Source organism: Dysidea avara, chromosome 8 (genome assembly GCF_963678975.1).
Source record: "Dysidea avara chromosome 8, odDysAvar1.4, whole genome shotgun sequence".
Classification (NCBI taxonomy): domain Eukaryota; kingdom Metazoa; phylum Porifera; class Demospongiae; order Dictyoceratida; family Dysideidae; genus Dysidea; species Dysidea avara.
This window is the reverse complement of record NC_089279.1, coordinates 35,023,131-35,050,373: the sequence shown is the minus strand read 5'-3', so window position 1 is coordinate 35,050,373 and position 27,243 is coordinate 35,023,131. Positions and strand designations below refer to the sequence as shown.

The 27,243-nt window shown below is 37.4% G+C and overlaps 1 protein-coding gene and 2 long non-coding RNA genes across 6 annotated transcripts in view; 1 reads left to right on the top strand and 2 right to left on the bottom strand.

Moving 5' to 3' along the window:
- LOC136262672 (centrosomal protein of 76 kDa-like) overlaps positions 1-895 on the bottom strand; it is a 35,001-nt gene extending 34,106 nt beyond the window's left edge. For both annotated transcript variants that reach the window (XM_066057046.1, XM_066057045.1), the window contains exon 1: positions 732-895. The gene's annotated coding sequence lies outside the window, so the exon portion shown is untranslated. The remainder of the gene's footprint in view (positions 1-731) is intronic.
- On the top strand, positions 877-8,830 carry LOC136262681 (uncharacterized). 2 transcript variants are annotated; one of them, XR_010704267.1, is made up of 3 exons: positions 877-974; positions 3,979-7,392; positions 7,778-8,830. It is a non-coding gene; the product is annotated as an uncharacterized lncRNA (long non-coding RNA). The 2 variants fall into 2 exon arrangements; XR_010704266.1 differs by having other exon boundaries at positions 3,979-8,830.
- Positions 5,881-20,942, bottom strand: LOC136262680 (uncharacterized). 2 transcript variants are annotated; one of them, XR_010704265.1, is made up of 7 exons: positions 17,875-20,942; positions 17,564-17,649; positions 17,465-17,512; positions 13,098-16,124; positions 10,994-11,874; positions 7,310-7,394; positions 5,885-6,847 (listed from the first exon to the last, which is right to left on the bottom strand). It is a non-coding gene; the product is annotated as an uncharacterized lncRNA (long non-coding RNA). The 2 variants fall into 2 exon arrangements; XR_010704264.1 differs by having other exon boundaries at positions 5,881-6,847; positions 10,994-16,124.
- Positions 20,943-27,243: the final 6,301 nt, after the last annotated feature.

Here is a 27,243-nt window from a genome sequence, read left to right as displayed (position 1 = left end):
GACTCTATTATCTGGAGTGGTGTTTTATTGAAACAGAGAGAACACAGGTCTTCTTTAAAAGTGACTGGCAAAACAAGTATAATTGTACAAGAGAAACCTGTGTATTACAGACACCTTGGGACCAACCAAAGTGTCCTGATTATCAAGGTGTCCTGATTTTACAGGTCAGTTTACATGCTAAGGGATACTTTGGGACCATCACCAAGTGTCCAGATAATACAGGTGTCCTCAATTACAAATGGTACATGTCTTAAAGCATGCAGGGACCACATCATAATCTCACTGATCACCATCATGCAACAGTGCCTATAAGAAAGGGAATCTTTTGACCAAATAAGGAGTCAACCAGTGATTGCACATAGAGAGAGTGGCACAATATAAAGTATGGAAATAGATTTGCTGAAGCTCAAAGTGACATCTCATGATCAACAATGAGCAGCAACCCATCTACTTTTATATGATGAAACAGTAGTTGCACTTAGCAGCTACATAACCCATATAGGTTGTATACCCCACTTTTCAATATTACACACAGACAAGGCTTAACATGCAGACATATTTAGAAGTGTGGGGTAAAATAAATCAATTAACATATTTAAGCCTCCAAGCTGTGCAGCACACACACTGCTCACTACCTAATAGCCACACTACAAAGGTTATATGGTAGGGGTCACTGCACAAGTCACTAAGCTAACCCGAAGGCTAACCCGAAGGCTAACCCGAAGGCTAACCTGAACTTGTCAAATCTCTCCGCGTCCTTTGTGAACAACTCTCTCAGGTGCAGCTTCTTCATCTCCTCGTGGTGAGCCTGTAGTACCGTCCATTCTGCACACTTCATCAGAGACATCGCTAATCGCACTCGTAGTTCAGAGAAAGCGCGTAAACTTTGTCCGGAGTTTCGTCCGGATTCTTTCACGTACTATGCAGCGAGAGCCGTAAGACGACATTGTACGTACTGTATGTACTGTATGTAGGTGAGTAGTGTGATAAGATGTAGCTAGCTATTGTGTGCGACAGCAGCTGTAAGTGTCCCGTGGACTAGCATAATTTCTTAACCTAGCACAGAGTTATATTCTAACTGTTTCACGCACAGATAGACCTGTCTACTTTGCACTACCTGTGCATTTTAGCACAATGAGCAGGTATCATTTACCAATCAATCTTGAAAGAGACAACTGTTTTGTATAAGCTTTTAATACATCTGTTTAGTGTTTGTTTGTTTGTTTTTTATTCAGTGTACATGTGTGTGTGTTGTTTTGTATGTGCTTTTTGTGAAGGGGAGCACGTTTACAGGCTTAGCCTTTTGTGTACCCTTGTCTTTTGACAAAAATGGATAATCTAATCTAATCTAAACTGTTAACTACATCAATGTGTTTAAATGAAAGTATATACTCATCGTTAGTCAAACATTTCTTTCACGGCATGATCTCCAGAGAGTCATGCATGACTACCATTCTTATCATGGAGTATAAATCATACACTACATGTTTAGCTACATGATAACTAATACAAGTAATGGTCTCCGGAGTCAGCAAAATTCAGTGACTGTCTTGCTATTCCATCAAATGATACACACACCCTGTATAGCTGCAGCTGGACAAAGCTGACATATTCTGGCATGGCTACACTGCTTTCTTTTGTGTGTAGAGGTGGTAGTGGTCTAACTACACAAGATTGGCATATTCTAAATAACAAACAATAGCTGGTTGACCAATATTTGAAAAGAGAAAAAAACTTTAGTCCAGTCCAGTGGTTGTATACAACCCTCTAGATAGTGCATTCTTCAAAAGTTAATTCATTCAGCATTTAACTACCAGCCGTTCCTAACCTTTTGTTTAGCTAAGCACAAGTTGGTAGGTTGATAAGAGAATAGTCTGTCTGTTAAGGTACACACTGCCACTTGCCAGTAGCATGAAACATGATAGAATAATTAGCATTCCTCACTTTGTGAGGGGCTTGATAGGTAATTTACAAACCCTTTATTGTGTTACCTCTACATGCAAGGTGTGATCACATGATGAATGTAAATCACTTTGTACTGAAAAATAAAGGGTCAGTTGGACCAATAAACAAGATGGCATTAAATGCCATTGGAGAAAAACAGAAAAAAAATTGTATGTTCAAAATTGAAATGTGTAGGTAAAAGTGTAAGGCTACAAAAAACAGGCTCTTTGGTACGATGTTGTCTAGCAAAAATAGTTCTAATCCCAGCTGCTTCTGTGGTTGTTTTGGTCCATACTTGTCCATCTGTTGCCAAAGGATCGCATCACCAGGTTTGTTTCTACATTTCATAATGTTCGGATCCGCTACTAGAGACTTTATGTAGTCCTCTACAGTTCCCTACTCATGGTTAGGATATGTGTTCATGTTTGAATAATGATGGTGTAGCTACCTACCTAACTACTATAGCAAAGAATGTTGAGGTAGTCAACAGAATTATCCATATAATATTGGCATAAGGTTTGCGTTTGACCAAAATACATAAAGTGTATTGTTTCCTTGTTCACCAAGATTAGTCCATTTTTTGAGGTGGGAAGGGTAGAGGGGTATTTCTGTGCTCCCTGAAAAACACCATCTGTAATGTACAATAATCATGCAGGTAGTTGAATAATTATAATGCTTAGAGTCTACCTTGGTGAAAAATCAAAATCGGAACCATCAGACTCCAGTAACAAGTTAAATGTCAGTCTAACTGCCTTCTGAAAATGATTCTCAACAATTTAAATCTTACTTACCCTGACTGGTGGCCTTGGTACATCCTCTTTTTTTTTACTGTAATATATTTGGCTATCATACTTTCCAATGCTGAGATTATTCCTTTTTAAATCAAGATTCTTATAAAGGAAGCTCCTTGTCACCATTGTGCTCTACTACTGCGGACCGGTGTTAAGTCAGCTGAGCGGTTCACAATAATCATTGTTATCTGATGGGCTACTGGTCCACTAGTTGCAAGTAGTTTGGTTTGCTCCAAGTCATGTGGCCCTTGGTTGTCATGGCTATACTGCTAATGTGGCTCCGAGTCATAATCATGATGTGATGAATCAGAATGGGAGCTTTCACCACTATTTAATCTTCGTAAAACTCTTTGAGAAGTAATTCTTCCTCTTGTAACCATTTCAGTGGTGCTAATTATAATGCATATGTGTTGACAACCTGTGCATACAATATACAGGTATCAGTGATCAGTTTCAGAAGTAATACTGTATCTATATTGTGTTGTTGATAATTTGATTAACTCTTTCCTATGTGACACCCTGACATCACCAATGCTGTCCTGTTAAACACAACACCCAAACTGTGTGGTTTTAATTGCTATTCAGACAGCCTGCATAGCTGTATCTGCATATGGGAACATGTCTATAATTATTATTATGGATCATATACACTGTATTTGAATACACACCAAATTATCCATATCACATATAGATGCTGTTAGGGAAGAAACACAGAGCCGAAAACAGAGACTGTTGTGACGTCAAATGTGTGTAGTTGTGGCTATGAGTATATATACCACATGTGTATTGCCTCAAAGTTTTAATTTAATCACAGAGGCAATCAATTTACTTTGTATGATGTGGTCAGAACAAGCTTGTGAAATATACTCATATATTACATCCCTCATGAACCAGACTTAATAAATTATCAGGAACTCAAGGACAAAGACTTTGGTGTAAGAAGTACCAGTATATTTACTACTTCAAAAACAAGAGATGACTGCAATGATGTTGATGATAATAAATTTTAATAACGGCTTTGTGCATTTATTTATCATTAACATAATTACCGCCATTTCATGGCTGCCACCTTTGATTTCACAACTTTCTGTTAAAGTGTCTGTAAGTGAGAGGTTCCATAGTATGTTACAAAAGGGTTGAGCCATCATTGTGGAGACTAGTCTATAGCACAACAGCTTAAATCTAAAACTTAATCAAATGAACAATAGTTCTACATTGTAATCATTTATATCCTTGATTTTAGAAAGTAATTCAGAGAGATGTATTGAGTTTCAAAAACCATCGCATGCTGAAGAAGACAGAAGAAAATGGGGAAAATTATATTCACTCTGAAATGATATCTATCATCCGATGAAAGTGACAGGAGAAGTCAATTAATCAGTTGAAGAACTGTACTGGCGAAATGATAGGACCAACAACTTCTTTATTAAACTGGATGATTCTGCGAACAAAAGAAAAGAAGATCAAGCTGTTAGGCAGAGTAAACCTAGAATAAAGGGCATCCAACAGATCACCGCCTAAATCTGCACTAAAGTGGTCAATGAAATAGACACTGCTATTGATGTGAGGAACAATGTTAACTATTAACCCAGTAGTTATCACTGTAGTTGTAACATGTAATCATGAAATATTGATGAGTAGTGACCATGATTAGAGATTTCTAAATATGCCAAGGCAACTTAGACACATCAACTAACTATAGACAGAGTTTATTTCTGAGCACCAGTGTGCTAACCACACACCATATATGCATGTACGGTTGCATGTCTATGATTGGATTAACATTAACTTTTGACATCATCCCAACTTTCTACAGGGTGACTTGTAGCTTAGCTGAGCTCTCTACAGGGTAGCTTATTTATAGCTGAACTCTGGAGAATTGAATTTTCTACAAGTGACTTGTAACATAGCTGAATGCTTTAATAGAGTTATTCACTTCTTATAGTAAACACGCAGTGCACACATATTTTGGTGGTAATGAAATCATTCACAGTTTAAGTCCGATGTGTTTTAACATTAGTTGATGGCTCACAGCAAAACAGTACCATACAACCTATTTTGCAAAGTAATGCAAAGATATTTTTATGTGCCAATTGAAACATGGGATGTATTTTTATGTGACACTTGCCAATGGCCTGCCAAGTGAAATATTTAGCATTCCTCACTTTGTGATGGTCTTATAAAGTACCTTCCAGACCCTTTCTAGTGTCATGTCTATCTGCAAGGTGATCGATCATGTGATGAATGTAAATATTTTGTCAAAGCCAAGCACTGTTACCTTTCTATTTACAAAGTGGTAACTATTAATACAACCAGGCAGCCATCCTATTACAAATTAATCCGACAGTCATAGCAATTGTTACTAAGCAAGAGAAATTACTGCTGAAAAACACTTAGCAACCATTGCTATAGCACTAAAGTAACATTTAACGTAGCAATGGTTACCTAGCAACCTTTGCTAAGTAACATTGTTGCTATGCTAATATATAGTACAATAATATTGTCAATTGAAACATATAAAGGGGCCTTGACAAATAAGTGTAATGCTATTTCTATTGGATAATTGCTTGACGTATTTCAAAATAATATGTCAAGATACTATTGAGAGTATTATATTCATGTCAGATTAGACATTATTATAGTGGCCAGAGATCAGGACATACGATAGTGTGTCATGCAGCCAAGTACAGCTAGTGTGGACACGTAAAAGACAAGTGTGTATTTTGCAGGAACCAAGAAAGCTGTTTTTGAGCATTCATAGCTCAATAGTGCCTGAATGGAAATTAACCAGTTTGCTGTGGAAACTCCCTTGGGGTAGGGCACCTCCTATTCCAAATTTGAGCTGAATCTACCTAGCTATCACTGAGATATGTGCCTTCAAAGTTCGTCTTATTTTCTTTGTGTTTTTCTTCATCTTCTGCTTCTTTTCGCTCCACTCACTATAACTTGCACATGCTTTAGTTGATTGACTTCAAATTTGGAGGACAGTAAGAGCATAATGCAGCACATTTACAGTCCAATTTTCATACAGATTGAGGTAAGAATAACAGAATTGTGCACATTTCAAAAGCGATTTGTTGGCATGCCTATAGGGTAATCCGCTTGATGGAATAACTAGAAAATCAGTCTGTACATGGAGTTACTATTGTAGCGCAAATGTTTTGTGGTTTGAAAGTGCTGAGAGTATTAGCTTAGGGGACATAAAGCAAAATCAAACATGTGAAAAAAAGCACAATTGAGATAGTCTAATAGAACAGTCACTGAGATGTAAAAAAACATGTGCAAGAATCGTCAGAAAAATTCTCCAGGTTTTGAACCAGGACCTCCACATCTATATGCCCAAGCCCTTACCACTCTGCTACTGCTGTCAGTTGCTTGCTTCTCTTACCATATAAATGAAAGTTACAGTTTAGTACACTAGAATGATAATTCGTAGATCTGTCAGTGTAAATTCTAGAACATTCTATATGTGTTGTATTGAAGTGCTCAGAAAAAAAATGTGTGCTCTATTAGAGTACTACAAAATTATGAAAATAGCATGTGTCGTGTGGCCAAGTACAGCCAGTGCGGGCGGTTGACATACTTGTTTTCCAGAACCAAGAAAACACTGTTTTCATGTATCCATATTGTATTGTATTTATTACTGTGCAGAGCCTCCACCAGGGAGTATAAGGCACAGGAAAATTACAATTTTACACAATAGAGATTGGATGATTAGCTACAAACTAGTTAAATAATAAATTATATGAAGTTTATCAACAGTTTAAATCTCTCCAGTGTTGTTCCTGCCGCATCAGAGGGTAAGTTGTTCCATAACTTTATTGCTGATGGGAAGAAGGAGTGTAGATGACAGTATTCTGATAAGGGTCTCATGTAGCAGAATTGATGGCCTCAAGTTGTGGTATGGAGAGGAGTTAATTCATTGTTAGGCATCTGAATCAGTTTGTTGACAATTTTATATCCGTAGCTCGACAGTGCTTGATTGGTAATTAATCATTTCTGCTGCGGAAACTTTCTCAGGGTAGGACATCTCCTGTGAGTCAAACATCTCCCATGAGTCGAATCTGCCCAGCTATCTTCAAAATTCAGTTCTTCACAGTCTTCGACGATTCCTGTAGTAAACAGGATAAAATACAAAGGCTAGTATAAAGAAGTGTCAAGGCCAACCATAGGTTGACTTTGGAACTTGCACAAAAACAGCCAAGCTGTGAAAAAAAGGTATGGCCAACTGAACTGCGTTTGCCACTACATACTGCCAACACTGTGTAAGTTGTACACGTAGCTATGTGTCTCTAAAATCTGGCATTACACACAAAATGATAGTATCCATTGATCTCTGTTATATGAAATGAATGATAGTATCCATTGATCTCTGTTGTATGAGATGTGTTTGTGGTACTTTAAAAAAAATCATCATTTCCAGTTATGTAGAGTTTAATGTTTTAGGCGGCCAAGGTAGCAAAAATTTACGCAGTTATAATTTTTGATCCAGTCCCTTAGTTTTAGTCTTATGGTCTTCAAACTTCTTCATCTGCTATATGTAACTATAGAAAACTTTCTCCCTGACCACCTACCTGCATCTTATCTTGGGTGTGTATCTTCCCTTCAGATCCACCCTGGATGTCACAAATATTCCTATGAGTATCCATCACGTAAGGTCTGTGAAGAGTGTTGCACAAATGTTGCATAATTGTATCAGTGTCTATGTGGTGAAACTTGCTTAATACTGCATGCAAAAATACTTAACTTCTCAACAGATTTAAGCGTGACTATTGTGTTTTTAAAGTATTTGAAACTATCTGGCACAATTTAAATATAAAGCCTGGAAGGTTGATACTAGCTCTGTAATAATAATATATTGTTCATTTCTCATACTTTAATCATCAAACATATTGTCTGGGGTATGACAAGATGAAACACACAAACATACATATACACAATTTTACAGAAACAATTTCAGAAATTTGGTTTTAAAATTATGTGCTTATTTGCTGTTCTGCACCAACTCTTACATACCTAGTATTTTATCCTTTGAATTCCAGGATACTAAAATTAAAGATGATGAAATTCATTACTGTATCACAACAGTGACATCACCTTTCTCAGGGATTTTCCTTTACATTATCAATAAAACCTTACATTGAAAAATAACTCAACATTTTTAAAGAAGCTCTATAAATGCAGAAGATTTTCTTGGCTACTATAATCACAGTAATACTCTACCATCAGATTGCTGTCACCAGTGGCTGTGCAACAGAGCGACGGAAAGCAGAGACACTACCCAAAACTCTCAATAATTCATTTGATTTTTTGTGTGATTCCAAATGCAATGGAAATTTGATTTTTGAGTGCCACAATTCATCCACAAACCAGTACAACATGATCAGAGAACAGCCATATAACATGTATATAGCTACCTTCAATATCAGCCAGTATAGTGATGGAGGCAAGCACAGGTGCAGGTGTAATGATACCAGTGAATATTGTTATCTAAATGTACAAGTGATACCAACCAAAGTGAAGATGACTTTCACACAAGCAACTCTTAATAAACGCTATGTTGGAATGTGTAGTGCAGAAGGAAACCCTAAACCAAGGATACATGCTAAGTTAATCTCAAATGGTTGTAACTATACTATGACAAAGCTTAATGTCAGTGACTTCACCAGTCAAGTGAGGTTTACTATACGAAGAGTTACGGAACAATGTCAAAATGCCACTATTAACTGTACTGTATACCAGATGCAAGAGACAACACAACTAAATGTTAGAAGTGATCATGAGGAAAATGGACCAGCTTCAAACAATCCTTGTAATAACCATACCAGAGATAACACCACAATGGATGAGAGTCCATTACCAGCTCCTCCCAATGATGATGGAGGTAGGGGTACAAGTACCACACACAATGGCAGTTCACAGACCATGATACTACTCACTGGAATAATGGCAGCAGTTTATTTGTTGTAAAGGCTTGCGAGAATGACAAAGTAAAATTAACTGCATAACTTTTGCATACATGTACAGTAAATTACTATAATTGTGCTACACATTTGCTAAATCTGCAAACAGTAATACAAATGGTAGTAGTATAATGTCGTGCTTACAAGGCAATAAAGTAACTACTTAAACAATAGCAGGGGAATCCAGGGGAAATACCCGCCTGACCACATACCAGGTCATGTGATGAAATATATATACATGCAGCAATCTTTATATACACAGTATTCATCACATTATGTAAAAACTGCACTGTTGCACAACAGTGCACAAATCCAAATATAGCAGCAACCAAGTTAGTGTCAGCATAACTTGTTTGTTTAGTAATGGTAGCATCACATTTCTGGTTTGATGTCTAAGACAACCTGTCAAATGTATACGATGGGTATTCTTTAGCCAAGGCCTATTTTGGGTAACTACCCCCTTAAAGCTTTTCATTATTTCTGGTAGCCACACAACTGTGATCTGATGATGTACCTTCAGTGATGTACCTCCACATTTATCCTTAAACAATTCTCCTAACAGAATTTTCAGACCTATACTTGTCAAACAGATCAAATGTCTGAGCTAACATAAACTTCAAAAAAGTGCTAGCTTATAGTCTCAAATGCTCTACTCCCTAAGGACTTCTGCAAATGCTAGATCAACATCCCTGAGATTGCAAGAGATACATTGACATCGACAACTGCACTGGTCTCATTCTTCTATGGTGTCCAAAATATGGGTAGGAGGCTTTTAAAAGATCTAGAGATGTAAAGAAAAAAACATTTCATAGAATTTTGTTGCATGCTTTACCCGCAAGAAAGAAACCTTAACATGTGTACATGTTCTCTATTGTAGCTAATTAGAACAGCCATGATCCTACTGCATGGTATTGCATTGTGAAGCAACACATGTATAGATGATCTGATTAGGCACTTACTCAAAACCCAGCATTTATTTGTATAAACCTGGCAACTAAATGGGACCATGCATTTATATGAGACTGGCCAATTTGTGACACGGATGAAATAACTGTTTTCATCGCACCAATAGATGTCCTAATGATCCTCCACATGATCACTGTCATCAGAATTCGTTGTGATGGAAGCACGTATACCTATGCACACCTATATATGTGTATATGTTATCTTGCCTATTGCTAAGATATTTTTTGGAACAAAACCACTACAATTATCAGCAGTAAGAAATACATCTTGTGACTACTATTAATTCTAGCTCTATTGCTGTAACAAATCAAATACGTAGAACTGACAATAACAATGAGTTAGCATGTGATTTGTGTGCAATCTGCACAAACAAAAACTAAACTGCTGTGCATGTCCCCTTTCCTACTTTTGGTAGCTAGATGATTGTCAGTGTTCATATGATGTAGCATACCTACCCACTAGAAGTGTTGTTTTAGTAAGGACTTTAGTTTTAGTTATAGTTACAGTAAAATTTATAAAAGCATTTTGGTTTTAGTTATAGTTTTAGTTATCTTTCCCAATTCTTTTTAGTTTTAGATTTAGTTTTAGTAAATTATTCTGTTATTTTTTTAGTTATAGATTTAGTTTTAGTTATAATACAGATTTGCTTTTAGTTATAGTTTTAGTTACACATATTTATCTTACTAAAACTACTTTTATAGTTAACTAAGCCACTATTTAGTCACAAACTATAGCATATATTGATGTTAGGATGCTATGTACAGCAACAGAATGTCATTCTGTATTTTGTTCCACCTGTAGAACACATGTTAACTTTTACTGTACTGTACATGCATTGGTCAGAGCAACTGCATTTCGACTCAGACAAACAGTTTTATCACTGAGTGTAAATCTTTTCTTTTACACACAACAACAACCATAACACATTTACATACTACAATATCATAAGTTATTTGTTTGAATACAGTAAGTGGTGGAACTTGCATTATACCACAAAGTATGCACGGAAAGATGTGCCTTCTCAACAGACTTAAGCTTTGTTTATCTTTCTTTTTTTTTAATGCTCTGGACAATCTTTTTTATCATTTTGAAAGGAACACCTTACGTACTATTACTGGTAGCTAACAAAGCCACTTATACCTTTTGAGGCAAAGTATTCAAAACTGTCTGGCACAAATTAAATGCAAAACCTGTCTGCCTGGAAGGTTAATACTATAGCTCTATTGTGTCGTTCATTTCTCACATACAGGCTGTTTTAATCATAAAACATACGTACAGACAATTTACAGAAATAATTTTAGGAAAATGGTTTTAAAATTATGTACTTACTTGCTGTCTTCTCTTTAGCCTGTTACCCAATACCTATAGAATGGTACTTCAAGATAAAAATATAATTATACACAGTACATATAATTCAGTAGCTCACTCACACAATACAGCAATAAGCAAAGGTTACCGGCAGAGTTATTTTTATTAGTTTGATTGTTGTACACCTACTGACCTACAAGTCACAATTGTCAATGCAGGTAAGAGGTATGTAGATAGATGGTATAAGAGCAAATCAGTGAGCGAATTAGAAGTCCAATTAAAAACCACACAACTGCATATATGTGGCATATGAACAGTAGAAAATACTGACAGGTATTCACTTAACATGTTATTACTTCTGTATATGATCATAAGTCAGTGTCTTTATTGTGTCAAGGATAAAACTGTCCAAGGAGGTACATGATTGAACACCTCAACACAACAACTCAACAATATGAGGTGATACAAGAAGGAACACATCACACTGCAGTCACCACACCAGGTATTGAAAGAATTGTGATGATGATGATGATCCGTCACCATATTGTTATAGGTAATGGATTGACAATATACGTAGATTTTATCATCATTAATATTTTTAGTGATCCCAACCAATGTGACATTGACGATGCACTTCCCACCAGCTCCTCTCAACACTACACTGGTTCATGTAGTACTAGTGGTGACTCTGTATGTCACTAGTACATGTTACACTGGGTGTCAGAATGAAAATCCTTGCACCTTCAAGCAACATAAGTGATCAGGAAAGCGGGTCCAGATGGCATTACCTATATAGCTCCTACGTATATGTTCTGTGAAGTGAAGGTGTCCTGGGGTGTAGAGGAATGGAGGTGTCCTGCTTAAAAAAGCAAATGCTAACCAGATTTTTTCTCTTGATATAGCTATAAGAATCCAATGCACAAAAGAAGGTGTAACAATATGTATAGAATTCGAGTGAATCAATGTATGTAGATGGGCAGTATAACTGCATTGGTTATTGGTTTCACTTACAATTCACAATCAGATGGACAAGTTTTCACACCTTAAAACTATAAATCTCCTATAAAAGAGCAGCAACTGTACTACATAATAAGGTTTGGCGTATCCCACAAGTAAACAAGCCATCAGAAAGGAAGGCTATTTAAATATATTATGTACCAGTACATACGTATTTATCGGCAGTGTAACATGTACCAATTTCAGGGGCTAGGAATTATGCCCATCAATTAATTATCTGATAATTACCCTCTATTAACTACTAATACCTGAACACTGTGTGTACCTTCCAACCAGGGTTGAAACCAGGACCCCACACTGGCTGGGATTTGGGACTGAAGTGCGGTGTGCCTCAAGAGCTACATTTTAGTGCTCCACCAGGTCATAGTAAATTCTATAAAGAATATACTATGTTGATTAGGTAAACAAGTATTAGCTATAATTAATAATCATTTATTGGGTGTGATTCCACAAAGCTTAGACAGCAAAAACCTTGTTTTCTGTGTGATGAGGCATACCTATAACTCCACCACATTTTTGTGGCTCCTACAGACGGTATCACAGATTCCTACTATGTAAGTTATATTAGAGAGACTAAGAAGGTGCATAGTATAGGGATATGTTTGAGTATTCATATTTCAGCCAGGGAAGGAACTCTAAACACTTGGCATATGATTGCTGATTTAGTTGAGTTTTGCCTTTGCCAAACAAGATAGCCACTGCATGCTGGTACTGTCTTGGTTAGCCCTTAATAATGTTGACAAAAATCAGTGGGCGTAGCTCATGAAAGAAGCTGGACTAGACTATATATGACTTGCACAATAACAATCGGTTAGGTCGTTCCATGTAAACATGATTGATTGATTGTTAATTATACTCATGGCATTCAAACATGAGTGATAGTTAAGGGTATAATTAAGGGTAAGGGTATGGCTCTAGTAAGAAGCCAGGACTAGATAATAACTATTTTATGCATGATAACCCTGGCTTCCACAAACAAACAAATGTTTGTAACATATTACCACAGAAGCCACTAATCAGAGTAGCACTTCTGCAGGGCACATAGCGGCAATAAACAGGGTGGGATATGCACACAATAATATTATCCATGCTAGCAAAGACTACTTACTATATTAACTCTTGATGGTAGACTATCTATCCTTGCTAATAAACCTTCACAGAACACATATCATAACCACAATGTTAGAGGAGAATCCAAAGTAAATACCCTATTGTGGTCAGTGATGGAAACCATCAGAATGATGATGATGTAAGGCCGTGCTAAGTTAATTATATGTTTCTGGTCCTACTAATTCCCAAAAATTGATCAGGTGTTGTTTTTTTTGCAACTTTTTGATGTGGTACACTACATTTGACATAGCAGTATATGGAATTAAAGAGAAAAACAAAGCTAAGGTACTGCATCTTTATAAGAAAAGAGTGTCTATAAGACATGAAACCTTTCAACAGATATAAAATATTGTATGGTGATTGCACAATTCATTCAGCAAAAAAATGACCAGGAAGGGAACCAGAAACTTTTCATGGCCTAATATATGTTATAACATCTCTAGAGATTTATACAATGTATACATGTCATCTAGTTAGTGTTGTACTTAAGTTGTCATGACCACCATTCCCCTAACAGCATTTTTTCAGAAACTTATTCGCTTAACAGAAAAAAGAAGTTTCCTCTCTACAGCATGCCATTTTCAAGCTAGCTGCCAGTGTATTGTTGTTGCTTGCCTTGCTCCCTAAGGAGTTTAGCAATGGCTATTCTAGATAAAGTCCTGACAATACTAGAAACAACCAGATTCAGGCTGAAGAAGAACAACCAACAGAAGACAAAGTACGAGCTATCAAGGAAGCACCAGCACCCACCAATGTTTCACAACTACATTCATTTTTGGGACTGGTAAACTACTATGGCAAGTTCCTGCCTAATTTAGCAAGTACATTGGCTCCATTGTATTCTCTCTTACAGAAAGACAAACACTGGTCATGGGGCAAAGCACAGGAGAGAGCTTTTTTTGAGGCAAAGAAGCAGTTGACATCAGACAGACTATTGTTGGTACATTATGATGCAGCCAAGGAACTACTACTGTCATAGTTTTATACAAATAGTATTTCTGCTTCGTAATATAGTAGGTAGGAGACCTTCCTAGGAGTAATAGTAGTTATACGCAACATATTTTGATAATGGGTTGAATAGCCAGCTTTAGCGGTGATCTACAATAAATCAAATTACTCATGATAAATCATCGTGGCACAATATGCGAGGACTCATTTTTGCAGTCTAAGTATGGCTCAATGCAAGGGACAAGACTAGCACTTTTCACTAGAATGTGCATACACCTAACCAATACTCAGTACATCTATTTATGTTACTGTGGCTATGTTACTCTGACAATGAATTGTTGAGAATTAGTATAGTAGTGGCTCCTAATGAGAATTAAGATCTCAGGCTTCATAAGTGCACCCAAACAATGTAAAGCAAGGATCAGCAGTATACTGAAGTGTTTACACAGACAAAAATGTTGGCTAGAACACTGCAAAGAAGGTGAACAGTTGATCCATACATGTGTATTACAATGGTATCAGTAAATTATGGTACGAATATTGTACATGTGAAATTCTTTGTGAGTAGTTTGCTCTCGAAGATTACGTACTCTACAAACACATACAGTCCTGAATTCAAGTTCAAGTATGTAGCAATGCACAGCTATCAAACATTACACAGCATTCAATGAACTTTTATCCAGATATTATCGCTATTGTTATAACATCAAAAATGTCATCAAGGTACTTTCCACAAAAAAGTACCTAAAGCTGGTCTTGTGATATATTGATGTCATTAGGTGACCACACTGGGTCATGTGTCTTCTTTGGTTGTGTTTTTATACAGTCATCTTACTAAACCACTTTTAGCTTAGCATTGCAGGATTTGGTATAGACAATCAACTGTACATTGCAAAAATGACAAATCAGCTAAATAACACAAAAATGAAATAGAAAGGGGTATGTCATAGTTTTACTCCAGAGTATTATGCTTGCACATGCAGAAGAATTTAACAATCCATATTCAGCAAACCATATGAAAATCAATGCTTCGTCCACTAACAATGACATGTTAAACTGATGTACAGCACCTTGCATTAAAAACATTGCGAATTAGTCACGAAGATTCGTGACACCTTCCTGAAACAATAGTCACGAAGGTTTGGTGAAGTTTACATGGCTATAACAACTTTCATGAATTTACAGGTTACAATTTATGAATCATACACACACACACACACACACACAAATGCACATAAGCAAATGGCATATACACACACATAGTGTGCACAAATGCAAACCCTTTGGCTGCTATATACCGATTTATGCTGACCAGCAACCTGTGCACTACTCAGGTAGGTGACTAAGAGTCAGTACCCTACAGGAGGATGCGCTTATAGTGGCAGAAATGTGGGTATCCTCTTATTTTGTGACATATGGACAGATATCCAGTTTCATAATTATGGTCCCAATATATGTAGACTGGGAAAAGTTTCTTACCCGTTAAAGGAAACAAAAAACGCACCAATCAGATAACTGTGAGAATCCAGTGTTGTGATTACAAAAAGCATGTACTCTACCACCTGGTTGTGATGTCCCACAAAACACACACTACATTACATGCATGCTCCCACACAGACACACACAAAGCCTTCAGCTGCCGTGTAAGCACAGTCATGCTTGCCCAGTGGACCAGCAGTGGAACAGAGGTGGTGGGAGTGGATGATAACAATATGGTTGATCCTCGAGGGCATAAAAGCAGTGATATACTTAGATAAAGCAGTATTCCCACATGAGTAGCACAGACATGTGTGTGTTACGTATGTCTGCAGCAAACAGACTAACTTTTAAGACTCTACTGTTTGATTTTACATCCATGAGTACTAATTGTGGTGTGACAATTGCTAAATGTTATAAAGAGTGTATGCCATTAACATCAGCAAGGTATAAGTACCACAAGATAATTGTGGTACTTGTAACAATACCAGAAATATATACAGGTCTTGTCTTTAGAGCATGACAACACTGACATACGTACATACATATCCCAAAATTCAAACATATTTTCCTTGGCAATTCCAAACTTTGTCACTTTATCCTATAACATCAACAAACACATAACGTATGTAATAACATCTGTGTGCTGTTAACAAGTATAAAAACAGAAGTTTATAAGCACTGAAGGCATGAAATGCCTTGTGGCACTTATGAGCTCCTGAACACCACAAAATTGTAGTAATTAGATACACAAAAGCATAAGCAAAGCAGCGACACATTACACAACACACTATACAACACACTACACAACACACTACACAACACAACACATTACACAACACATTACACTACACATTACACAACACATTACACAACACACTACACAACACATTACACTACACATTACACAACACATTACACAACACACTACACAACACATTACACTACACATTACACAACACACTACACAACACATTACACAACACACTGCACAACACACTACACAACATATTACACTACACATTACACTACACATTACACAACACACTACACAACACATTACACAACACACTACACAACACATTACACTACACATTACACAACACACTACACAACACACTGCACAACACATTACACAACATATTACACAACACATTACACTACACATTACACAACACATTACACTACACATTACACAACACATTACACAACACACTACACAACACATTACACTACACATTACACAACACACTACACAACACATTACACAACACACTGCACAACACACTACACAACATATTACACTACACATTACACTACACATTACACAACACACTACACAACACATTACACAACACATTACACTACACAACACACTACACAACACATTACACAACACACTGCACAACACATTACACAACACACTACACATTACACAACACACTACACAGCACATTACACAACACACTACACAACACAGCACACTACACAACACAACACATTACACAACACAACACATTACACAACACACTACACAACACATTACACAACACACTACCCAACACACTACACTACACATTACACTACACAACATATTACACAACACACTGCACAACACATTACACAACGCACTACACAACACATTACACAACACACTACACAACATATTACACAACACACTGCACAACACATTACACAACACACTACACAACACATTACACTACACACTACACAACACATTACACAGCACATTACACAACACACTACACAACACAGCACACTACACTACACAACACATTACACAACACAACACAACACATTACACAACACACTACACAACACATTACATTACACAACACAACACATTACACAACACACTATACAACACATTACACTACACAACATATTACACAACACAACACATTACACAACACAACACACCTCATTAGTTGATAATGCCATGAAGTGTTTGGCTACAGCACTCATCACCTATAGACACACTGTATAAGAGCACGATAAAACAATTGCACAACTACGTACATCATCATTAGCAGCTTTTAACAATCACTCCTTTGCTGAGGTGGCATTAGTGATTGTCTCCAATGTTGTGAATGTCTATGAGTATTCTGTACAAACGAGTAAACAAATCAGGTTGAATCAATACACAGTGTATATCAACTCACAAAAACCAGCCAGGAATCCTAACAGTGCTCATATAAAAGTCAATACAAACAAAAGTTATACTCTGTAGCTACAAATTCAAACACTAGTTTATTTTCAATAGAGTCACTGTACAAATTAATATCTTTGCTCTTCTTACTGTCTAGCACTACAATTCCAAAACTACTCACCACAATAAGCTGAGACTTTGGTAACCCACTCCTTGGACACTGAATAAAAAGAAATTCAAAAATTTTGCGAGCTATGCAGGTTTTTGCTGAGACTTACATATCTGAAATGGAGAAACCATATTATTAAGTACGTAAGTAGTAATAAGTATATAGTTAGGTAATAAGTAGTAGTATGGTGTAGTTTTCAGTATGTACGTGTGTTATGTCCCATATTCTTATCATACCTGTATATTGCACTGCGGTCGGTGCATTATAACTTATAATGCACTCGTTGTGGTCTACAAAACCGCAACTAGTTCGTTATAAGTTATAATGCACTCGCTGCGGTCTGCAGCAGTGCAATATACAAATTATGGCACTGGCAGTGCCTTTGAACTGCCCACGCGGAGTGGTACATTCTAAAATAGGACGAACAATTGTAAACTGAATATGCAGATTCTTTGACTTTTTTAGAACAGTTTTATATGTTTCGCTTTAAAAAATTCAGTGTCCTGGAAGCTTTATTAACAATGCTATTTATATGAGAAACCCATGACATACTGTTGTGTAAGGTGATCCCCAAGTAAGTAATGTTGCTAATAGGGAGATTGTTCCATTGAGGGATAGTTCTTGGGAAAAAGGAATAACGATTATTTCAGCGGATAATGCATGGGTAGATCAAGTATTAGGGTATGATTGGCAGGGTAGGTAATTTAACGGGACTTTGAGGTGATTTGTTATTATTTTATAAAGTAAAAGAAGGCCAGAATGTTTTCTTCAATCTTGAAGGGAAGGCCATTTCAAGTTCATTAACATCTGTGATACACTCGTCTGTCTTGATCGTTTCTTCTCCAAGGTTTATTTAACACAAATCTTGTGGCATGGTGTAGTATCATTTCCAGTCGGTGAGTAGCATTCTGATGGTGTGGGTCCCAAATAGCTGAACAGTATCTATAGTAGGTAAACTTGAGCAGCCTCGTTGCAGGGGCCCTAGTAGCTGGTTGACTTTGTGACACAGTTGATTGATGTGTGGATGCCATGATAGTTTGTCATTTATCAGTATTCCAAGGTATCTGTGTTCTGTAACAAGACTTATTGGGTCGCCATTCATTGTGTAGACAAAAAAGCTTTTGTGAAGAGCTGTACTGATTTGTATTATACTACATTTTGAAACAACATTGAACATCATTTTCCATCTGTCTGCCCACTCTGTTAAGATGTTCAAGTCAAGTCTTGTTGTAAGATTACATGATCTTCATGAGAATGAATAGTTCTATAACTACATACCTAGTATTCTATCTTGAATTTCATGATACTAAAATTAAACAATTATGATGAAATTCATTATTGGATCACAATGATGACATCACCTCTTCCTTAGGGATCTTCCTTCTCAGAAAATTCCATTTACAATTTTAATAAAACCTATATTTTCAGAAAGATAATCCATTTTTTTCAAAGAAACCATACAGATGCAGAAGATTCTTTTAGTTGCTATAATCACAGGAATACTCTACCATCTGATTACTGTCACCAGTAGCTGTGCAACAGAGCCACAGAAAGCAGAGATACTACCCAAAACTCTCAATAATTCATTCGATTTTTTGTGCGATTCCGAATGCAATGGAAGTTTAATTTTTGAGCGCCAAAACTCATCTACAGACCAGTACAACATGATCAGAGAACAGCCATATAACATGTATATAGCTACCTTCAATATCAGCCAGTACAGTGATGGAGGCAAGCACAGGTGCAGGTGTAATTATACCAGTGAATATTGTTATCTTAATGTACAAGTGGTACCAACCAAAGTGAAGATGAATTTTACACAAGGAACTCTTAATGAATGGTATGTTGGAATGTGTAGTGCAGAAGGAAACCCTAGACCAAGGATACATGCTAAGTTAATCTCAAATGGTTGTAACTATACTATGACAAAGCATAACATCAGTGACTTCACCAGTCAAGTAAGGTTTACTATACAAAGAGTTACGGAACAATGTCAGAATGCCACTATTAGCTGTGAAGTACACCAGATGCAAGAGACAACACAACTAAATGTTGTTAGAAGTGATCATGTGGAAAATGGACCAGCATCAAACAATCCTTGTAATAACCATACCGGAGATAACACCACAATGGATGAGAGACCATTACCAGCTCCTCCCAGTGATGATGGAGGTAGGGGTACAAGTACCACACATAATGGCAGTTCACAGACCATGATACTACTCACTGGAATAATGGCAGCAGTTTATTTGTTGTAAAGGCTTGCGAGAATGATAAAATAAAATTGACTATAACTTTTGCATACATGTACAGTAAATTACTATAATTGTGCTACACATTTGCTAAATCTACAAACAGTAGTACAAATGGTAATAATATAATGTCATGCTTACAAGGCAATAAAGTAACTACTTAAACAATAGCAGGGGGAATCCAGGGGAAATACCCGCCTGACATCATACAGGTCATGTGATGAAATCAAGACACACGGTTAGTGTGTCGTGCGGCCCAAGAAGCCGCCGCGCCACACCGTGAGTATATTAACAGGAAGAAAGAAAACACAATTTTCACACCTATGTAGCTCTGTGATCCCTTATCCGATTGGAACCAAAATTGTTAGAGACGTGCCGTCCAGTTAGGGGAGTCAACATACAAAATGTGAAGAAAATCGCTCTAGCGATTTCCGAGATACGAGCGAACAAAATTTCGTTTTAATTTCTTCGTTTTTTTTTCTCTTCATTTCGCAAAATTCGCCATAAAACACGAATGCGTGCACGGATTGGGCTTAAATTTGGCACACTTAAAGGGCCCATTAAGGCGGACCTCCGTACCAACCTTGGTAGGAATCCGATGAACATTCATAGAGTTGTGACCGATTATTTGCGTAAAATAAGGTCGAAGGTCTGTCACGCCTACAGGGTAAACCCCTTGGAGGAATCAGTTCAAAAATTGATATGTAGATGGAGCATCCATCGTAGGAGTGCCTTTTTGTGGTTTGAAAGGAATCGGGATAAAGACCATGGAGATATGACACAAAACCCAACCTGTGTCAAAATTACGCGATCGATTTTTATGAATAAAAAAACTATTAGTTTTCGTGTCTACCAGGCAAACCGCTTAGAGCAACGAGCTGAAAACCAGTATGTAGCTGGAATAAACATCATAGAAAGTCCTTGCAGTAGTACAGAAGAATCGGATTACAAATCACTGAGTTATGATTCGAAAAGCAACTACGTGCAGCAAATGCGAGATCGAGATACTGTAATAGAACAGTCACCCTAATAAAGCATTCAGCTGCATTTATAATTTACTCAATTATATTACATTGTAAGTTATTCTGTAGGGAATTCAGCTACAAACAAGTCACCCTGTAGTCAGATCAGCTAGAAGAAGGTACCTAATAGGGAGTTCAGCTACAAAGAAGCCATCATGTAGAGAGTTCAGCTCAAATAAATCACCCTGTAGAGAATTCAGCTACAAACAAATTGCCCTGTAGAGAGATCAGCTAGAAGAAGTTACCTTGTAGAGAGTTCAGTTACAAAGAAACAATCATGCAAAGAGTTTAGCTGCAAATAAATCACCCAGTAGAAAGTTCTGCTATGAACAGATCACACTGTAGAGAGTTCAGTTAGAAACAAGTCATCCTGTAGAGAGATCAGCTAAAAGAAGTCACCTTGTAGAGAGTTCAGTTAGCTACAAAGAAACAATCATGCAAAGAGTTTAGCTGCACAGGGGCGTAGCCAGCCAATATTTGATGGTTGGGCATAACATCAACTTAACTATACACACAAGAAACACGCTCACTTTCATGTGAGACTTTATCAAAGAAAAATATGAAAAGTGTATGCACACAAGGCCTACAGCTACCTATGCTATAGTGTAAACAAATATTGCTTGCATGCAAACATTTTACTAGCTAGCTATTCTAGAGTAAAGTATCAATTATCGGATAATATGATGTTCGGACAGCTGCCACTTACTTCCTGGAAATCCTGCAGCTTAGGTTATTGTACCAAAAGGTAGGCTACAATAAGCAATAATTATCCTCCAACAATCAGCTTTGTGTGATTAAAAGCTTAAGAGTTACATCCAATAGTATGCATAGTCTGATAAAATCTATGCTCGGATAAAACTATTAGTTGTCGGACTTTGATTTTTACTACCAGTAAACTATGTCCAATTTATTTCAAATTTGTATGCAATATACCTGTACTCATTAGCTATTAATGGCCAAAAAATGGTTTCGTTATCTTTAGCATAGAGGGAGTACGAGCTTCCCAATTTTTAGCGGTATTGTCGGACGCCCTCCGCTTTAATTTAGCCATGCCCACCAACAGCGTTTGTATGTTTTTGCAACAAATGCACAGTGCTAAACCACAGAAGAAGGTAAATAAATATCTCTCAAGAGTAGAGGCGTGCTTTAAAGTTGATATTCAGGATATTTCCATTGGAACGCAGTATTTTTGGCTCCTAAATGAAGGAGATGCTCGCAAGGTGGAAATATGAAGTTATGCAAAACCACCTTCTGACCACCTACATATGCTAGTCTTGGTGTCCTATCACAAATACTGTCCCGGAAATTGAAAGGCTTTTCTTTCTCTACCTTATATGGGTGAAACAAAAGACGAAAATGTTGCTTTGTACATCCATAGAAGGTAGAAAATGGAACATCTTTTCATTTCTAGGTGGTATTCGTGATTGAGACACCAAGACTAACAAATGTGGTTGGTCAGAAAGTTGTGCCTCGTAATTTCATTTTTCCACCTAGCGTGCATCTCCTTCATTTAGAAGCCAAAAATACTGCGTTCCAATAGAAATATCCTGAATATCGACTTTAAAACACACCTCTACTCTCGAAAGATATTTATTTACCTTCTTCTGTGGTTTAGCACTGGTACATTTGTTGCAAAAAGCATGAACTCTGTTGGTGGGCATGGCTAAATTAAAGCGGAGGGCGTCCGACAATACCACTAAAAATTGGGAAGCTCGTACTCCCTCTATGCTAAAGATAACGAAACCATTTTTTGGCCATTAATAGCTAATGAGTACAGGTATATTGCATACAAATTTGAAATAAATTGGACATTGTTTACTGGTAGTAAAAATCAAAGTCCGACAACTGATAGTTTTATCCGAGCATAGATTTTATCGGACTAAGCATACTATTGGCTGTAACTCTTAAGCTTTTAATCATGCAAAGCTGATTATTGGAGGATAATTATTGCTTGGTGTAGCCTACCTTTTGGTACAATAACCAAAGCTGCAGGATTCCCAGGAAGTGAATGGCAGCTGTCCGAACATCATATTGTCCGATAATTGATACTTTACTCTATTACTTGTAGGGTATGCATCCGCTGACGATCGTCGTAGCTGAGCATCACGTGACATCAAACTGCTGAACCTACAACGTAAATAGTTCATCACATATTTACTACAATCAACTGGCAGTATAGCTTACAGACCAACCACCACAGCGATATGCAATGCTTTTCAAGTAAACGCCACCTAGCCCCAAATGAAGGCCGGGGGGCGCTAATTTATGAACTATAATGAGCCCATAGATAATCACAAATATCAGCATGCCAAGAAAGCTTCGTACCAGACTTATAGCAGCCAATGTACATTTTGCATGTATCTGGTGTAAACCACAACTCGGTTAATTAGTACAAATTGTGCACGTTTATAAGGACTTGACCTTTTCTCCATTTCCAGCTCCATCTGCCATTATTGTTATCTAGAAGAGTACGCTTTCTCATTTTTTTTTCATCAGCAGTAAGTTAGGCTATATGGTATTTTCCTTATCAAAAAATACGCTTGACAAGTCCACTGAAACGAAATCTTTTGTTGCCAGCACCATCCGCACTGAATCCTACTGACGATTATCACTAACTGTGACTTAGAGGTAGCTACAGTACCACGCTTCGACTCCATTTTAAATTTCGAATTTAAACCGGGCCAAGGAGCGTGGCACGTGCGTCTACATGAAGTGTAATTATAGGGACTTTCCAAGGGATTTTCCACACAATGGATCACGTAATACACCATCTATCTCGATCCCTTCTTCGAAGTCAATGGTTCAACATGAGGTACACGTTTACGCTTTACAGTATTAAAGTAGGGTTGTTTTGTGTGCTGCTGTGAATCCTCGCGTGAATCTTAAGCTACTTGTGATGGTTGGGCAAAAGTTTGTGATGGTTGGGCAAGAAACTGTGATGGTTGGGCAAATGCCCGCCCATGCCCACCCTTGGCTACGCCACTGTAGCTGCAAACAAATCACCCAGTAGAAAGTTCCACTATGAACAGATCACACTGTAGAGAGTTCGGTTAGAAACAAGTCATCCTGTAGATAGATTAGCTAGAAGAAGTCACTTTGTAGAGAGTTCAGCTCACTTTGTAGAGAGTTCAGCTACAAAGAAACCACCGTGTAGAGAGTTCAGCTACAAATAAATCGCCCTGTAGAGAGATCAACAGAAGAAGTTACCTTGTAGAGAGTTCAGCTACAAAGAAACCATCATGTAGAGAGTTCAGCTACAAACAAATCTCCCTGTAGAGAGATCAACTAGAAGAAGTTACCTTGTAGAGAGTTCAGCTACAAAGAAACCATCATGTAGAGAGTTCAGCTGCAAACAAATCACCTGTAGAGAGTTCAGCTACAAACAAATCTCCCTGTAGAGAGATCAGCTAGAAGAAGTTTCCTTGTAGAGAGTTCAGCTTCAAACAAATCACCCTGTAGAAAGATCAGCTAGAAGAAGCCACCTTGTAGAGAGTTCAGTTACAAAGAAACCACCATGTAGAGAATTCAGCTACAAACTAGTGACCCTGTAGAGACATCAACTAGAAGAAGTTACCTTGTAGAGAGCTCAGCTACAAAGAAACCATTCTGTAAAGAGTTTAGCTGCAAACAAATCACCTGTACAGAATTCAGCTACAAACAAATCTCCCTGTGGAGAGATCAGCTAGAAGAAGTTATCTTGTAGAGAGTTCAGCTACAAAGAAACCATCATTTAGAGAGTTCAGCTTCAAGCAAATCACCTTTAGATAGTTCAGCTACAAACAAATCACCCTGTAGAGAGATCAGCTAGAAAACGTTAACTTGTAGAGAGTTCAGCTACAAAGAAACCATCATTTAGAGAGTTCAGCTTCAAGTAAATCACCTGTAGAGAGTTCAGCTACAAACAAATCTCCATGTAGAGAGATCAGCTTACCTTGTAGAGAGTTCAGCTACAAACAAATCACCCTGTAGAAATATCAACTAGAAGAAGATACCTTGTAGAGAGTTCAGCTACAAACAAATCTCCCTGTAGAGAGATCAGCTAGAAGAAGTTAACTTGTAGAGAGTTCAGCTACAAAGAAACCATCATGTGGAGAGTTCAGCTGCAAACAAATCACCTGTAGAGAGTTCAGCTACAAAGAAATCTCCCTGTTGAGAGATCAGCTAGAAGAAGTTACCTTGTAGAGAGTTCAGCTATAAAGAAACCATCATGTAGAGAGTTCAGCTACACCAAACCTTATTATGTAGTAAAGTTGTTGCTCTTTTATAGGAAATTTATAGCTTTAAGGTGTGAGAGTAAATCAAAATTTGTCCATCTGATTGTGAATTGTAAGTGAAACCAATAACCAATGCAGTTATACTGCCCATCTACATACATTGATTCACTCACATTCTATACATATCGATACACCTTCTTTTGTGCATTGGATTCTTATAGCTATTTCAAGAGAAAAAATCTGGTTAGCATTTGCTTTTTTTAGCAGGACACCTCCATTCCTCTACACCCCAGGACACCTCCACTTCACAGAACATATACGTAGGAGCTATATAGGTATTGCCATCTGGACCTTTCCTTATGTTGCATGCTTGAATCGAAGGTGCAAGGGTTTTCATTCTGACACCCAGTGTAACATGTACTGGTGGTACAGGGTTACCACTAGTACTACATGAACCAGTGTAGTGTTGAGAGGAGCTGGTGGGAAGTGCATCGTCAATGTCACATTGGTTGGGATCACTAAAAATATTAATGATGATAAAATCTACGTATATTGTCAATCCATTACCTATAACAATATGGTGACCAATCATCATCATCATCATCATCATCATCATCATCATCATCGCAATTCTTCCAACACCTGTATATACCTGGTGTGGTGACTGTAGTGTGATGTGTTCCTTCTTGTATCACCTCATATTGTTGGGTTGTTCAAACATGTACTTTCCTGGACAGCTGTATCCTTGACACAATAAGGACACTGACTTATGATCATATACAGAAGTAATAACATGTTAAATGAATACCTGTCAGTATTTTTCTACTGTTCATGTGCTACATATATGCAGTTGTGTGGTTTTTAATTGGACTTCTAATTCGCTCACTGATTTGCTCTTATACCATATATCTATACAGGGGCGGATCTAGGATTTATAAAAGGGGGGGGCTAACTCAAGGTACTAATCTCTTAGGTAGAGATGTGCGAAGCACACTTCCCAGCATGCAAAGCATGCTGGAACTAGGGGGGGTCTGGGGGCATGCCCCCCCAGGAAAATTTTGAAAAATATATGCTAAAATACTGCAATTTGGAGACATTTCCACATAAAATTCATACCTGTAGATATTTTATAGGTATGGCTCTCTGAAGCATTTTGCTAATGGAAAAGGTACAGACAACCAAGTACATGATGCACCCCTTTCACAATAGCAAAACACTGAATAGGTTCATGTTAGAATAAGAATGTTGAAAGTGGAAAATTTTGAAATTTGAACAATACAAGGTTGAATCTGAGAGCATTTTCAATGGAAATTGTGTACCTGAATTAAGTATTGCCATACATATTAACTACACAAGTAGATGCATGAATGAAGTCCTTTAAACAGACCAATGCACTTCATTGTATGTATAAGTGCAGGCAGATTTGGAAAAATTCCATAACAGAACCAACTACATGTTTCCAGTGAATGTTCTATTAGAATAGTTAGCTGACTGCTCTATTAGAGTATCTCGATCTTGTACACCTCCACTGTTGATCCGGGTCCTTGATGCATAGACTTTAGCATAAATCTACTGATGATACCTTGAAAAGATGTTTATAAGGTAGTTTTATGAGTATTTGTATTATTAGTTATCATATAATTATGCTAAAACAAAATTTCATTATAATACTCAGCATATTGATCAAGTAAAGCCTAAATATGAAGGGGGGGGGGGGCTTCAGCCCCCAAAGCCCCCCCCCCCCCCCCCCCCCTAGATCCGCCCCTGCTATATACCTCTTACCTGTATTGACAATTGTGACTTGTAGGTCAGTAGGTGTACAACAATCAAACTAATAAAAATAACTCTGCTGGTAACCTTCACTTATTGCTGTATTGTGTGAGTGAGCTACTG